The sequence below is a fragment of the Sapajus apella genome, unplaced genomic scaffold (genome assembly GCF_009761245.1).
Source record: "Sapajus apella isolate SASKATOON/1434 unplaced genomic scaffold, GSC_monkey_1.0 scaffold169, whole genome shotgun sequence".
Lineage (NCBI taxonomy): Eukaryota > Metazoa > Chordata > Mammalia > Primates > Cebidae > Sapajus > Sapajus apella.
This window is the reverse complement of record NW_022437109.1, coordinates 1,482,481-1,497,755: the sequence shown is the minus strand read 5'-3', so window position 1 is coordinate 1,497,755 and position 15,275 is coordinate 1,482,481.

The window sequence follows — 15,275 nt, the reverse complement described above, 5'->3', positions numbered from 1 at the left end:
GCGCCACCATGCCCAGCTAATTTTTTGTATTTTTAGTAGAGACGGGGCTTCGCCATGTTGACCAGGATGGTCTCGATCTCTTGACCTCGTGATCCGCCCGCCTCGGCCTCCCACAGTGCTGGGATTACAGGCTTGAGCCACCGTGCCCTGCCCAGCCTAACATTTTTAATGCTTCACTTTTGATCTTTAGAATCCATGCCTTCATTCATTATCCTTTTTTTTTTTTTTTGAGACAGTCTTGCTCTGTCACCCAGGCTAAAGTGCAGTGGCATGATCTCAGCTCACTGCAAACTTCCCTTCGGGGTTGAGGTGATTCTCCTGCCTCAGCCTCCCAAGTAGCTGGGATTACAGGTGTGCACCAGCACACACAGCTAATTTTTGTATTTTTAGTACATATGGGTTTTCGCCATGTTGGCCGGGCTCCCAGAGTGCTGGGATTACAGGCGTGAGCCACCATGCCTGGCCAATATCCATTTATTGAACCCCTTTCTATGCACACTGTGCAAGACTTGGGGATTCACATCCAGAACACACACAGTCCCTGCCCTGAAACTGTTCACTGTTCATGAGCCTAGCAGGTATGATAAGTGTGGTACAGGGCCCCCAGTGTGCTCTGAGCACCACAGTAACTTCCCGAGGTGGGAGTGGGGCTGGGAGCAGCACAGGTACACAGGAGGGGGGGCCGAGGTCAGAGCTTCTCCAGGAGAAAAGTAGAGACTGAAAGGGCCTGACTCTTTGGTGGCCTTCCTCTTAGATATGGCTGGAATGCTAAGCAGGAGCTCATCACTGACGTCTCACCCAAAGGGTTTTAAGTGGATCTTAGTGCCCTGGCCCAGAAGGGCACTGGCTTTTCAAGCAGAAGATGTGTTCCGATTTGCCTGTTAAGAAAGTCTAGGCTGGGCTTGGTGGCTCATGCCTGTTATCCCAGCCCTCTGGGAGGCTGAGGTGGGTGGATCACCTGAGGTCGGGAGTTCAAGACCAGCCTGACCAAAATGGAGAAACCCTGTCTCTACTAAAAATACAAAACTAGCTGGGTGTGGTGGCGAGTCCCTGTAATCCCAGCTACTTGGGAGGCTGAGGCAGAAGAATCGCTTGAACCCAGGAGGCAGAGGTTGCAGTGAGCTGAGATCGTGCCACTGCACTCCAGCCTGGGCAACAAGAGTGAAACTCCATCTCAACAACAACAACAACAACAACAGAATGTCCAGACCAGGCACTGTAGCTCACGCCTTTCATCTCAGCACTTTGGAAGGCCGAGGCGTGCGGATCACCTAAGGTTAGGAGTTCGAGATCAGCCTGAGCAACATGGTGAAACCCTGTCTCTACTAAAAATACAAAAATTAGCAGGGCATGGTGGTGCCCACCTGTAATCCCAACTACTCGGGAGGCTGAAGCACAAAAATTGCTGTGAGCCGAGATCGCACCACTGCACTCAGCTTGGGGAACAGAGCGAGACTCTGTCTCAAAAAAACAATAGCCTAGTCCCAGCACCAGGGAGGCGGCGCGCACCTATAATCCCAGACATCTTTGGCTACTAGGGAGGCTGAGAAGGGAGCACCGCTTGAGGTTAGGAGTTCTAATGAGCTGTGGGTCTCGGCACTGCACTTCAACCTGCGAGACCCAGTCTCAGCAATAAAAGAAAGTTTAGTCGGCAGCCAGCCAGGCGGCAGGCTGGGAGGCCAGTTCAGAGAGTGTCGTCCCAATGCCGAAGGGAAGGGGCTGTAACCTCCAGCCCGGAGCTGATCCGAGGGTGCCGGTGACGGAGACTTTCAAGCGCTGCAAAGCTGCTCCCAGGAACCCGGGGCCTCAAGGCTGGATCTGGAAGAATCGGAATGAAGACTCGAGTCCGCGGGGACAAGTCCTCTGTGACTCCACCGCCAGGACAGCCTTCCAGAAAGCGGACTTCTCCGGCGGGGACGGAGAGAGCGAACCACGGACCCCCATCCTGCGCCAGCCAGGGGCAAGCGGAGCCTCAGTTGCCCCCAAAGCCACAACCGCCTCTTCTTCCTCTCCTCCTCCATAGACTTTCATTTATTTACTTACGTATTTTTAGCCAAGCAGCTGTTTCCACCTAAGAGGCTTCTTTGATCTTTCGCCGCTGTCCGCCCCACCTGTCCGTCAGCACGGGGGCCAATCAGCGGCCGAAGGCAGCGCTGTACCCCGCCCCCGAGCTGGCAGCCCCGCCCCCGGAGCCTTGGGCTCCGGGCGCCTCAGGCCCGCAGCTGCTCGCGTCTGGAGGTCGAGAGTGCCACTGCGCATGTGCGGGCGTCCTGCGCCACTCCTATCGCCTCCTTGACTGAGGACTCGGGCCGGAAAGGCTGCCCCCGCTTTTCCCCTACACCCCGGCCCCATGTGCACCCTCCCGGCCCGAGCGGCACCAACCCACAGGGAGCGGACGGAGTCCTGGCCCTCGAAGCCTTGTCACCTGGCGGGCGAATCCGCCAGCTGAGACATGTCTTTAAACAGCTTTGGGCCGGGCGCGGTGGCTCACACCTGTAATCCCAGCACTTTGGGAGGCCGAGGTGGGTGGATCGCGAGGTCACGAGTTCTAGACCAGCCTGACCAACATGGTGAAACCCCGTCTCTACTAAAAATACAAAAAAAATTACCAAGGCGTGGTGACGGGCGCCTGTAATCCCAGCTACTCAGGAGGCTGAGGCAAACAATTTTGCTTGAACCCGGGAGACGGAGGTTCCGGTAAGCCGAGATCAGGCCACTGCACTCCAGCCTGGCGACAGAGCCAGACTTGGCCTCAAAAAAAAAAAGGTGGACATGGTGAGAGAGGAGACTTTTTTTTTTTAAAAGCTCTTTAGGAGACAGGATTGAGAGAACCTGTTTGTTTGGGGGAGATGTCTAGGGTGACTGCCATGTTTGAGGCTCAGGTAACTAAGGTGGGTGTTACAGACTGAATGTTCGTGTACCCCCAAATGCATTTGTTGAAATCCTAACCCCCAATGTGATGGTATTAGGAGGTGGGGCCTTTGGGAGGTAATTAGGTCATGAGGGTGGAGCCCTCATAAATGGGATTAGTGCTCTTATGAAAGGGACCCCAGAGAGCTCTCTAGCTCTTCCTGCACCGTGAGATAAAAGTTGGCAGCCTGCAACCTGGCAGAGGGCTGTCACCTGAACCTGACCATGCCGGCACATGGTCTAGGACTTCCGGCCTCCAGAACTGTGAGAAATACATTTCTGTTATTTAACCCACTCTGTCTATGGTGCTTTGCAGTTCATACTGACTAAGGCAGTAGGACATACAGGAGGAAGAGGAGCAGGTTTCACAGAGGGAACACGAGTTCAATTTTGGACTTCTCAGTAGTCGGTGTCCTCAGTGGTGGCATCTTCAAAAGGAAGCTGTCAAAAGTCAAATTCTGGAGAGTTGAGTGTGAATGGGAGGTGAAAAAAAGGAGGCAGCACTTGTAGCCTGCTTGTTTTTTCTTTTAAATGAGATGGAGTTTCGCTCTTGTCACCCAGGCTGGAGTGCAATGGCATAGTCTCAGCTCACTGCAATCTTCACCTCCCAAGTTCAAGTGATTCTCCTGCATCAGCTTCCCAGGTAGCTGAAATTACAGGTGTGCGCCACCGCACCCAGCTAACTTTTTTGTATTATTAGTAGAGAAAGTTTCACCATGTTGGCCAGTCTGATCTTGAACTCCTGACCTCAGGTGATCCACCTCCCTTGGCCTCCCAAAGTGCTGGGATTATAGGCATGAGCCACCGTGCCCAGCCTGCCTGCTGTTAATGTATTTCTGCACTCTAGACTAGTAGCCTATTCGACAGGACGCTTGGATGTCTCCTAGATGTAACAAATTCAGCTTGTTCAAAAATGAACTCTTCTAGGTATATGGAAAGATGTGACGAAGAAAATATAGCAATAAGTTGTAGAACCCAGGTGGCATGTATATGAGTGTTTACTGTACAATCTATCAGTTTTTCTGTATTTTTGAAACTTTTCATGGTAAAATATTAAGAAAAAAGGAGTGGGCCCATCCTCTTTATCCTCCACGCCCTCTTTTTTTTTTTTTTTTTTTGAGACGGAGTCTTGCTCTGTCGTCAGGCACCAGGCTAGAGTGTAGTGGCACGATCTTGGCTAGCTGCAACCTCTGCCTCCCAGGTTCAAACAATTCTGCCTCAGCCTCCCGAGTCGCTGGGACAACAGGCGCGCGCCACCACGCCCAGCTAATTTTTGTATTTTTTAGTAGAGATGGGGTTTCACCATGTTGGCCAGAATGGTTTCGATCTCTTGACCTCGTGATCCACCCGCCTCTGCCTCCCAAAGCGCTGGGATCACAGGCGTGAGCCACCGCCCCCAGCCACCTCCAACTATTCTCCCCATGAGCCTTATCTCAAGAAATAGAACAACTCTTTAGTCAGTTGTTTAGGCCAGAGAATATCAGAGTTGTTAGGCCTGGGAATATCATTCTTTAGTTTCTTAAGTAGCTCTCAAATCCATCAGCAATGGAGTTACACTTTACACTAGGTTAGGTTCTAAGTCAGTACATAAAGACAAAATGACATAGTTAACATAACCTTTGGAAATGCCTGGCCAGGCACGGTGGCTCACACTTGTAATCCCAGCATTTTGGGAGTCCGAGGTGGGCAGATCACCTGAGGTCAGGAGTTCCAGACCAGCCTAGTCAACATGATGAAACCACATCTCTACCAAAAATACAAAATTAGCTGGGCATGCTAGTGTATGCCTGTAGTCCCAGCTATTTGGGAGGCTGAGGCAGGAGAATCACCTGAACCCGGGAGGCAGAGGTTGCAGAGAGCTGAGATCATGCCACTGCACTCTAGCCTGGGCGACAAGAGCAAAACTCTGTCTAAAATATAGATGGATGGATAGATAGATAGATAGATGATAGATAGATACACACATACATACATACATATATGATAATAAAATTATGCAAAACATAAATATATTGCTCAATGGATGGTTATAAAATGAACCTCCTGCAACAACTGCCTAAGTCAAAACAAAGCACTCCACTGCCTCCAGAGTGCTGCTTCTGATGATGGCCTCCTCCCGTGCCCAAGAAGGAATCCTGCTCCCTTGATATCTATAGTTATCACTCAGTTGCTTGTTAAAACTAATTTTACCACCTAAAAATGAATCCTAAAAGCAATAATTTAGGATTTTGTAAACTGCTTTATTGAGATATAATTCATATACCATCAATTAACCCATGTCAAGTATACAGTTCAATGGTTTTTGGTATATTACATTATTAATTTTTAAAAATAGTGGTAAAATAGGCCAAGTGTGGTAGCTCACGTCTCTAATCCCAGCACTTTGGGAGGCCAAGGCGGGCATATCATGAGGTCAGGAGTTCAAAACCAGCCTGACCAACATGGTGAAACCCCGTCTCTACTAAAAATATGAAAATTAGCCGGGCGTGGAGACACACAGCTGTAGTCCCAGCTACTCAGAGGCTGAGGCAGGAGAATCGCTTAAACCTGGGAGGCAGAAGTTGCAGTGAGCCAAGATCACACCACTGCGCTCCAGCCTGGGCAACAGAGTGAGACTCCATCTTAAAAAAAAAAAAAAAAAATTGTGGTAAAATAAATGTATGGGCCAGGAGTGGTGGCTCATGTCTGTAATCCCAACACTTTGGGAGGCTGAGGCGGGCAGATCACCTGAGGTCGGGAGTTCAAGACCAGCCTGACCAACATGGAAAAACCCTGTCTCTATTAAAAATACAAAATGAGTTGGGCGTGGTGGTGCGTGCCTGTAATCCCAGCTACTCAAGGAGGCTGAGGCAGGAGAATTGCTTGAACCCAGGAGGCGGAGGCCGCAGTAAGCCAAGATCAAACCATTGCACTCCAGCCTGGGCAACACGAGCAAAACCCCATCTCAATAAAGAAATAAATAAGTAAATGTAAGACAAAATTTGCCATTTTAACCATTTTTAAGTGTACAGGTCAGTGGCATTAATTATATTCACAATATTGTTCACTGTCACCACTATCTATTCCAAAACTTTCATCATCCCAAACAGAAGCTCTGTAACCATTAAACAATAGCTGGCATTCCGCCTCCCATTAGTCCCTGATAACTCCTAATATACTGTCTCTATGAATTTGCCTATTCTGGGTACCTCATATAAAGTGCCTATAATGTTTGTCCTTTTGTGTCTGGCTTATTTCACTTAGCGTAATGTTTTCAAGGTTCATCCATGTTATAGCATGTATCAGAACTTAATTCCCTTTTATGGCTGAATAATATTCCACTGTATGTATATACATACAATGTGTGTATATGCCACATTCTGTTCCAGTTTTAAGGTATTTCAAATATGCTACTGTAAAAATGGGGCTGGACACTGGCTCATGCCTGTAATCTCAGCACTTTGGGAGGCCAAGGTGGGCAGATCACCTGAGGTCAGGAGTTCAAGACCAGCCTAACCAACATGAAGAAAACCTGCCTCTACTAAAAATACAAAATTTGCTGGGCACAGTGGTTCATGCCTTTAATCGCAGCACTTTGGGAGGCTGAGGTGAGCGGATAACCTGAGGTCAAGAGTTCAAGACCAGCTTGGCCAACATGGTAAAACACCATCTGTACTAAAAATACAGAAAATCAGCCAGGTGTGGTGGTGGGCGCCTGTAATCCCAGCTACTTGGGAGGTTGAGGCAGGAGAATTGCTTGAACCCAGGAGGCGGAGGTTGCAGTGAGCCAAGATCATGCCACTGCACTCCAGCCTGGGTGACTGAGTGAAACTTCATCTCAGAAAAAAAAAAAAAATTAGCTGGGCATGCCTGTAATCTCAGCTACTCAGGGAGCTAGCTGCCTGAGGCACAAGAATCACTTGAGCCCAGGAGGCAGAGCTTGCAGTGAGGTGAGATCATGCCACTGCACTCCAGCCTGGACGGGCAACAGAGCCAGATCCTGTCTGAAAACAAAAACAAAATTAGCCAGGCATGGTGGCGCATGCCTGTAATCCCAGCTTCTTGGGAGGCTGAGGCAGGAGAATCACCTGAACCTGGAAGGCAGAGGTTGCAGTGAGCCAAGATTGTGCTATTGCACTCCAGCCTGGGCAACAAGAGTAAAACTTTGTCTCTAAATAAATAAATATGTTATCAGGTAAACAGCTAGGAGTAGAATTGCTGGGTGAGAGTGTATTCGGCTTAACTAGAGAATAGCAAAGCGGTTGTACTGATTTTTCTTTCCAGAGGCAGTGTATGGGAGTTCCAGTTGTCCCACGCCCTCACCAGTTCTTGAGGTTGTCAATGTGGTTGACCATTCTGGTGAGTTTGTGGTGCAGTGGTACCTTGGTATGGGTTGAACTTGCATTTTTGTGTCTATAAATGAGGTTAAACACCTTGTGATATATCAGCTGGCCATTTGGATATCTTCTGTGAAATGGCTGCTCAAGTCCCTTGCCTATCTTCCGGAAGTGTCATTGTTTTCTTTGCTCATTTAAGATTGGAAAACACCCGGAGTTGATTTTGACATTTACTGGTGGTAGGGGGTCATGATTCATAGTATTCCCTTTGGAGGTTCAGTTATTCCAGCACCATGTGTTGAAAAGACTGTTGTTAACCCTCTGCAAGCCATGTTTGTCATAAATCAAGTGTCCATAACTGCTGGGGTCCATTTCTAGACCTTCTGTTGTATTATCTATTTCTTGTTGCACAATACTTCACAGTCGATAGCTTTAAAGTTTGGTATTTATAGGCCAAGCACTACCTCCCAATTTTTTCTTCAGGAACATCTTGGCTGTTGTTTAATGATTAGACACAAGTGGTAGGAACAGTCTGTACAAATTCTTTATGTAAGTCTTAAAAATAGAAGAGCTGGGTGGTGCAGTGGCTCACACCTGTAATCCCAGCACTTTGGGAGGTTGAGGTGGGAGGATCACCTGAGGTCAGGAGTTCAAGACCAGCCAGGCCAACATGGTGAAACTCTGTCTCCACTAAAAATACAAAAATTAGCTGAATGTGGTGGCGCATGTCTGTAATCCCAGCTACTCAGGAGGGTGAGCCAGGAAAATTGCTTGAACCCAGGAGGCGGAGGTTTCAGTCAGCTGAGATGGCACCACTGCATTCCAGCCTGAGCAACAGAGCAAGACTCTGTCGAAAATAAAAAATAAAAAAAGAAGTTGGCAGCACTATTCAGTACAGTAGCCACCAGCCACTTGTGACTACTGAGCATTTGAAATGTGACTGGTCTGAATTGCAATGTGCTGTAAGTGTAAAATACACAATGGATTTCTACAATAAAGGGTGCAAGATATCTAATTAATATTTTTCCTGTTGATTACATGTTGACATGATACTTGGGGGTTATATTGGATTAATGAACTAACTCTCTCTCTATATATATATACACACACATATATATATACATATATATATATATACACACACTATATATATATATATATATATATGTATAGTTTTTTTGGGGACAGAGTCTTGCTCTGTCACCCAGGCTGGAGTGCAGTGGCACGATCTTGGCTCACTGCAACCTCTGCCTCTCGGGTTCAAGAGATTCTCCTGCCTCAGCCTCCCGAGTTGCTGGGACTACAGGCGTGTGCCACCATACCCAGCAAATTTAATTTTTGTATTTTTAGTAGAAATGGGGTTTTGCATTGTTGACCAGGCTGGTCTCAAACTCCTGACGTCAAGTGATCTGCCTACCCAACACTCCCAAAGTGCTGGGATTACAGGTGTGAGCCACTGCGCTTGAGGGTCAGGAGGCGGAGGCTGTGGTGAGCTGAGATCTCGCCATTGCGCTCCAGCCTGGGCAACAAGAGCGAAACTCAGTCTCAAAAAAAAAAAAAATCCTTATGGTTTTGCTGTTAGGTTTTCTGTTATGTGTAAGCCAAAGGATTCCTAGCTGACATGTCATCCCTGAAGTCTCAGCTTTAAATGTCATTCCTCAGGAAGGCCCTCCTGAAACTCCCAGATTAACACATTCTCTAACGCTCTCCACTGTCCCTGAGTACCCCTCATCATACTTGTAGTTATTAATATTTGTTGAACGATGGTCTTTGTCTCTGGGCTGTTTGCTCCACAAGAACAGAGACTATGACAGGCATCCCAGAGCCTAGCCCAGTAACAGGCACAGGAGCTGCTAAATAAATAGCAAAAAAAAAAAAAAAAAAAAGAAAGAAAATGAAAGGATTGAGAGCAGAGGTGGAAGGAGAAACAGGATTGAAATACGTGCAGTTGGGCTCCTGCTATCACACGAAAACTTTAAAGCTTAATGAATCATTAAAGAAGGGTTGGAATGGCCATTGTGGGAATTGGGTATGAGTGTTTATCTGGTACAGTAAGAGCTGCCAAGTAGTGTGAAAGGCCCAGCTGGGATTAGAAACCATACATGTGCACTGGCAGAAACCAGCAGAATTAGAAGATTTCCTCTAGCAGTGTTCAGCCATCTGGGTCGGGGAGAGAAGCTGGGTAATTAGGTCAGCCCCAAGATGGGGGCTTGGAGGGCAGGCTGCTGTTTTTTGTACCTTTCTCAGATGAAGGAAATGAAAATAGATGTGGAATTTTGTTTTCCTTGTCCCCAAAATGAAACCTTGTAGAACTCAAAGGCACAGACTGGAGAATATCCGTAGGCTGAAGCATTTACCCCCAAATGTCTTCCCCTATGGCATGCTTGCCTAGGGGGTCCAAGGACAGGCTTGTAGGGATCTGTGAATTTCCTAAAGTATATGCAAGATGCTGTGTGTCTGTGTGTGTGCCTATTTCTAGGGTGAGTATCTGTAGCTTCCATCAAATTATTCAAAGAGTCTGTGATCTGGAAAGAAAAGAGTACCTGACTTGGGTCAGCTTATAGCCCAGGCCCTCAATTCACTGCTGTGAATCAGGGCCTGACTGACGGGCAGTGTCATCCCTGCCTATTGACAAGGGGCAGCGTGGCACAGAGGTAGATGTGCAGAGGCCTGGGCTGTACCGCCTCAGGGAAGCTACTTAGCTCCTCAGTTTTCTTTTCTGTAAAATGGGAATGATAATCCCAGTTCCTTATTTCAGAGGGCTGTGAAAATTAGGTGAGATAATACATGCAGATTCTTAGGCCATGCTAGGTACTTAGTAATGGCTGGTTTTTACTATGACTAATAGGACACACAAGAACAAAGGCTTTGAATGGGGAGGCAGCATCTGGGGGAGCACAGTTACAGCTAATTTTGTGCAAAGCACATCTGATCATTTTCTCCCTTCTGATACTTACTGTGTGGTCCTGGGCAGGTTCCTTTTTTTTTTTTTGAGACAGAGTCTTGCTCTGTCATCCAGGCTGGAATGCAATGGCGTGATCTCCACTCACCGCATCCTCCACCTCCCGGGTTCAAGCCATTGTCTTTCCTCAGCCTCCTGAGTAGCTGCGATTACAGCGTGGGCCACCATACCCAACTTGATTTTTTGTATATTTAGTAGAGATGGGGTTTCACTGTGTTGGCTAGGATGGTCTCGAACTCCTGACCTGGTGATCTGCCTGCCTCAGCCTCCCAAAGTCCTGGGATTACAGGCATGAGCCACTGTGCCTGGTCTGCAGGTTCCTTAATCACTCTGTGCCTCAGTTTCCTTGTCTGTAAAATGGAGATAACAGCAACTGCCTCACGGATTGCAGGGACTCTCTGAGGGCTCGCGCTCACTAAGTGCTGGTGATTATTGCGATTTTTACCACCCAGGGCCCACATGCAGGCTCCTCATCTTGATAAGAAAGGCTCTTCCCAGCAGGCCTTGCCCCACACTGAAGCCTTCACAACCCAGCAGGCACCTTCACACACATATCTGTCTCCAGTGGTTCTATGGGCCAAAGCTCCAAGCACAGGAGACAGCAAGTGACCAGACACAGGCCCACAGCGCCCGCGCCCTTCCTCAGAGTATTCCCTTCCAAGAACGCCCTCGCTCTTCTTTTCCCAAGCTCTGCCTATAGAAATCTCACTCTTTAAAAAAATTATTATTATTATTATTATTTTAGAAATCTCACTTTTAGTTTTTTTTTTTTTTTTTTTTTTTTTTTTTTAAGATGGGGTTTCACCATGATGGCCAGGCTGGTCTTGAACTCCTGACCTCAGGTGATCCACCCACCTCGGCCGCCCAAAGTGCTAGGATTACAGGCGTGAGCCACCCGCCCGGCCTCACTTTTAGTTCAAAGCGGAACTCCAGAAACCACACTGTCCATAATGCCTTCCTAATTCCTCTCATCTAAAGCCCCTGTTCTGGGCCAGTCATGTGGCATGTGCAGTTTGCAGGAATAACACGTCCCATTTCCCTAACTGCACAGCAGCCTCTGGGGACAGACCTGGCCCAGTCCTGTTCTTTTTACCACATCTGTCACCATCTTTGCACAGAGAATGCCTTTGGTAGAGAGCTCCTGAACAAAGGAAATGGAATACTCAATTATTCTACTATTTCAAGGCATTCACACATCTAAGGGGAGGGAGAAAGAATCCCCAAATGACTGATCTGCTCTGTAGACTAAGAAACTGATTATACAAATGGACAATGGCCATACCACATATAAAAATACAGCTCTTACCCACAACCTGCGATCACTTGCCGGGGAAACTAAGTCATTATCTGCCACAATTAACCTGGGGGGTCGTCCTGCTGTAAGTCAGGCTTGCAAGAAGCCAGATTACTGTCTCTAGTGACAATCCAGGAAGCTAAACAATAACCAACAACGTCTGTAACAATCAGCCCCAAATGGCCAGAACTTGATTAGTAACTGACTTTAGTAACTCCTTAATTGTGTTCCCATTTGCAACTTAGGACCAATCAGGGAAAGCCAAATATGCACCCCCTAACCCAGCACACAGGATGCCCCACTTCTAGTTAGCCCACGGGCAGCTTCCCCACACCAACAGCCTCCGATCAGGGCGCACCTGAAGCCTTCCCTGTCCTCAGCTGTAAAGCGCCCCCACTTCTCCGCCTGCCTTCGAAGCTCTGTCAAAATGCAAGTGCCGTTGGATGATGCCTCAGAATAAATAATCTTTGCTTTTTTTAAGTTGGCTTTTCCTTTATTTCCACAAGACCCAGAAATGAAAGTGCAGGGAGCAGGGGCTGGGCCGCTCTGTCAGTTCCCTCGTTCCCCTGGAGTGGAGCTCTGAGCCCTGGAACCCCAGAGTTGGCTGTTACGCTGGAAACACTGATCAGACCTTTGGACTCAGCTGAGCTAGGGCGGGAAGAGCCAATTGACTCAGATGAAATCCTCCAGGCATAAAAATCACAAAAGAGTTTTTGTTAGATGCTGGTTGGGAGGGAGTGGCTCCAGAGGTCTGGGGAAAGGGCAGGCCGGCTGGCGTTAGGCGGGAAAGGCAGCAACTTTGCCTAGAATGGGAGTCAGGGGTTGCCAGGACCCACCTTGGTGGGACAGAGAATTGGGTCACAATTCTTATCTCATCTCCGCTATGATCCTTTCTTCATTCCACAGATGTTCACTAAGTGCAGAGTGTGTGCGCCAGGCCCTGTTCTGAGAGATGACAGGCAAGGCCACCGGCGCCGTGGAGCTCGCCCCCTAATGGTGAAGACAAACAGTGAATGACTTTAAAGAAAAAGGTAATTGCAAAAGTGGAAAGTGCCCTGGAGAAAATAAACGAAGATAGTGCAACAGAGAGAAAGGGTGCGGGGTGTGCGGACACACTTCCCTTTCTAATGCTGCTTCCGGGGGGAAGGTGTCTGTGCTGACGTCCCAGTAGCCAGAGGAAGCCGCAGTGCCACTAGAGAGGAAGAGCTTTTCCAGGCATGGGGAACAGCTTCAGCAAAGGCCCCGAGGTGGCCCGGGATTGACATGTCCAATAAAGAGCAGACAGGAGTGTGGCCGGAGCAGCAGTGACAGCGCTGGGATGAGACCGGGGAGGAGGCTCAGGCCCCAGCAGACATCAAGGGCCTTCTCGGCCATGTCAAGAGTTTAGATTTTATTTTATTCTAATTATAACAGGAAGCCATTGAAGAAAAAGGCACTGAATGTCAGGGCCTTAGAAGAGGTGCTTTGCCGAGCTCCCGTCAGAATCACAGCAGAGGGTGTGTGTGGGTGGTGGGGGATGGCCTTGAGGGGGTGAAGTGTAGATCAGACTCACTGCCGAAGCCACGACCCCTTGCTGAGTAGGGCAAGATGAGCCACATGGCGTGTGGAGACCCTGAAACATTATGCTAAATGTTTTTGTGTATACCTATCTTAGGAAGAGAAACAGGGTTATTTTGGTTGCTGTTGTTTTGTTTTGTTTTTTGAGATGGAGTCTCGCTCTGCCACCCAGCGTGCTGGAGTGCAATGGCGCAATCTCTGCTCACTGCAACCTCCACCTCCTGGGTTCAAGTGATTCTCCTGCCTCAGCCTCTGGAGTAGCTGGGACTACAGGCTGCATGCCACCACTACCTGGCTAATTTTGTATTTTTAGAATAGATGGGGTTTTGCCATGTTGGCCAAGCTGGTTTCAAACTCCTGACCTCAGGTGATCCGCCCGCCTTGGCCTCCCAAAGTGTTGGGAATACAGACCTGAACCACAGCACCGGGCCTTTTTTTCCCCCCAGATTCTAATTCCTTAGCAGTAAGAACTCAGAGCTTTTATCAGCCTCTCAAAAGAGTCTCTGTGACCAAAATGATAGAAAAAGGAGAATATTGACACGTGTTTCCATATGCATGGGGTATTTTAATAAAGACACAGATGTGGCCTTGGAGGCAGCCTGGGAGCAGGAGACGTGTCGTGGGTCCTGTTTTCTCTTGTTGACCAGGCTGGAGTGGAATGTCACAGTCTTAGCTCATGGCAACCTCCGCCTCCTGGGTTCAGCAATTCTCCTGCCTCAGCCTCCTGAGTAGCTGGGCCTGCAGGCATGCACCGCCACACCTGGCTAATTTTCATATTATTAGTAGAGATGCGGTTTCACCATGTTGGCCAGGATGGTGTCCAACCCCCGACCTCAGGTGATCCACCTGCCTTGGCCTCCCAAAGTGCTAGGATTACAGGTGTGAGCCACTGCGCCTGGCCACTTTACCTGTTTTTAAAATCCGGTGTAAATGACTGACGCTGTGGACGAGGATGGCGTGGGGAGGAAGGTGCTGAAGTCTCAGCATGTCAGGAACCTGGGGAGCCCTTCCCACCCTTAACCCAACCTTCTGGGCCAGGGCAGGGCAGTGACAAGCCCACGGTCAGATCCTAACCCAGGCGGCCCCACCCTACCCTTAACCTGTGCTCACATGCCTTGACTCTGAGGAGCTGGTCCTGAACAGGCTGGGCGCAGGAGGGCGGCACCTCCCCTAAGCCGGAGGAGACCGCAGCTGCCCTGCAGGTGTGGGCTGCACTGCTCTGCAAGAGACCCCCTGGAGAGGGACGCCCTTTGCCCAGGCCACTGAAGCCACTGTCATCCTGTGCACGTGCCCGAGGCTCTTCTGAGCCCCGCACTTCATGGAAAGAGCCCCACACCCGGTTGGCCCTGACAGGAGCGCTTTGCTCAGACCTGGGTTCTTTTTTTTTTTTTTGAGACAGAGTTTCGCTCTTGTTACCCAGGCTGGAGTGCAATGGCGCGATCTCGGCTCACCGCAACCTCCGCTTCCTGGGTTCAGGCAATTCTCCTGCCCCAGCCTCCTGAGTCGCTGGGATTACAGGCACGCGCCACCATGCCCAGCTAATTTTTTGTATTTTTAGTAGAGACGGGGTTTCACCATGTTGACCAGGATGGTCTCGATCTCTTGACCTCGTGATCCACCCGCCTCGGCCTCCCAAAGTGCTGGGATTACAGGCTTGAGCCACCGTGCCCGGCCAGACCTGGGTTCTTATGAAGAGCTCAGCCCCAACGTCTTGGTTGGTCATTTTGCCTTAAGTCAAAGTTCACTTCACTCGGCCTGGTATCCGTGCCCAGGCCTGCTCAGGAGATGAGACCGAGATAGCAATGTCCTCTGTAACTCTCGCCAGAATCTTGGCTGGAATTTACTTTGCCTCCCCACAAATAGGCTCTGGCCTGACCTTCAGGACCCATCTGTTCTCAGCAATCAGCCAGCCCCTCCTGGTGTTCAGATCCCCAGTAATCTGGGGCCACGCGCCGGGGAACAGAGTCCGCTGGTGATGACAGGTCCCTGGCAGGATGCAAAGCGGCTGAGGGCCTCCTGGGCCAGCACTTGGGTGAACCGGAGCAAGGTTCTCCTCTGCTTGGGAACAGCTGGGGCTGTTGCATAGCTTCCTCCTGAGGCCTTTGAAATGGCCTCCTCTGAGGGATCAGAGCACAGTCACTCATACTTGTGTAAACAAACAGTATTTTAATGCCAAATCTAACTTGATGTTTTTTCTCTTTCTTTTTTTTTTTTTTTTTTTTTTTTTTTTTTTTTT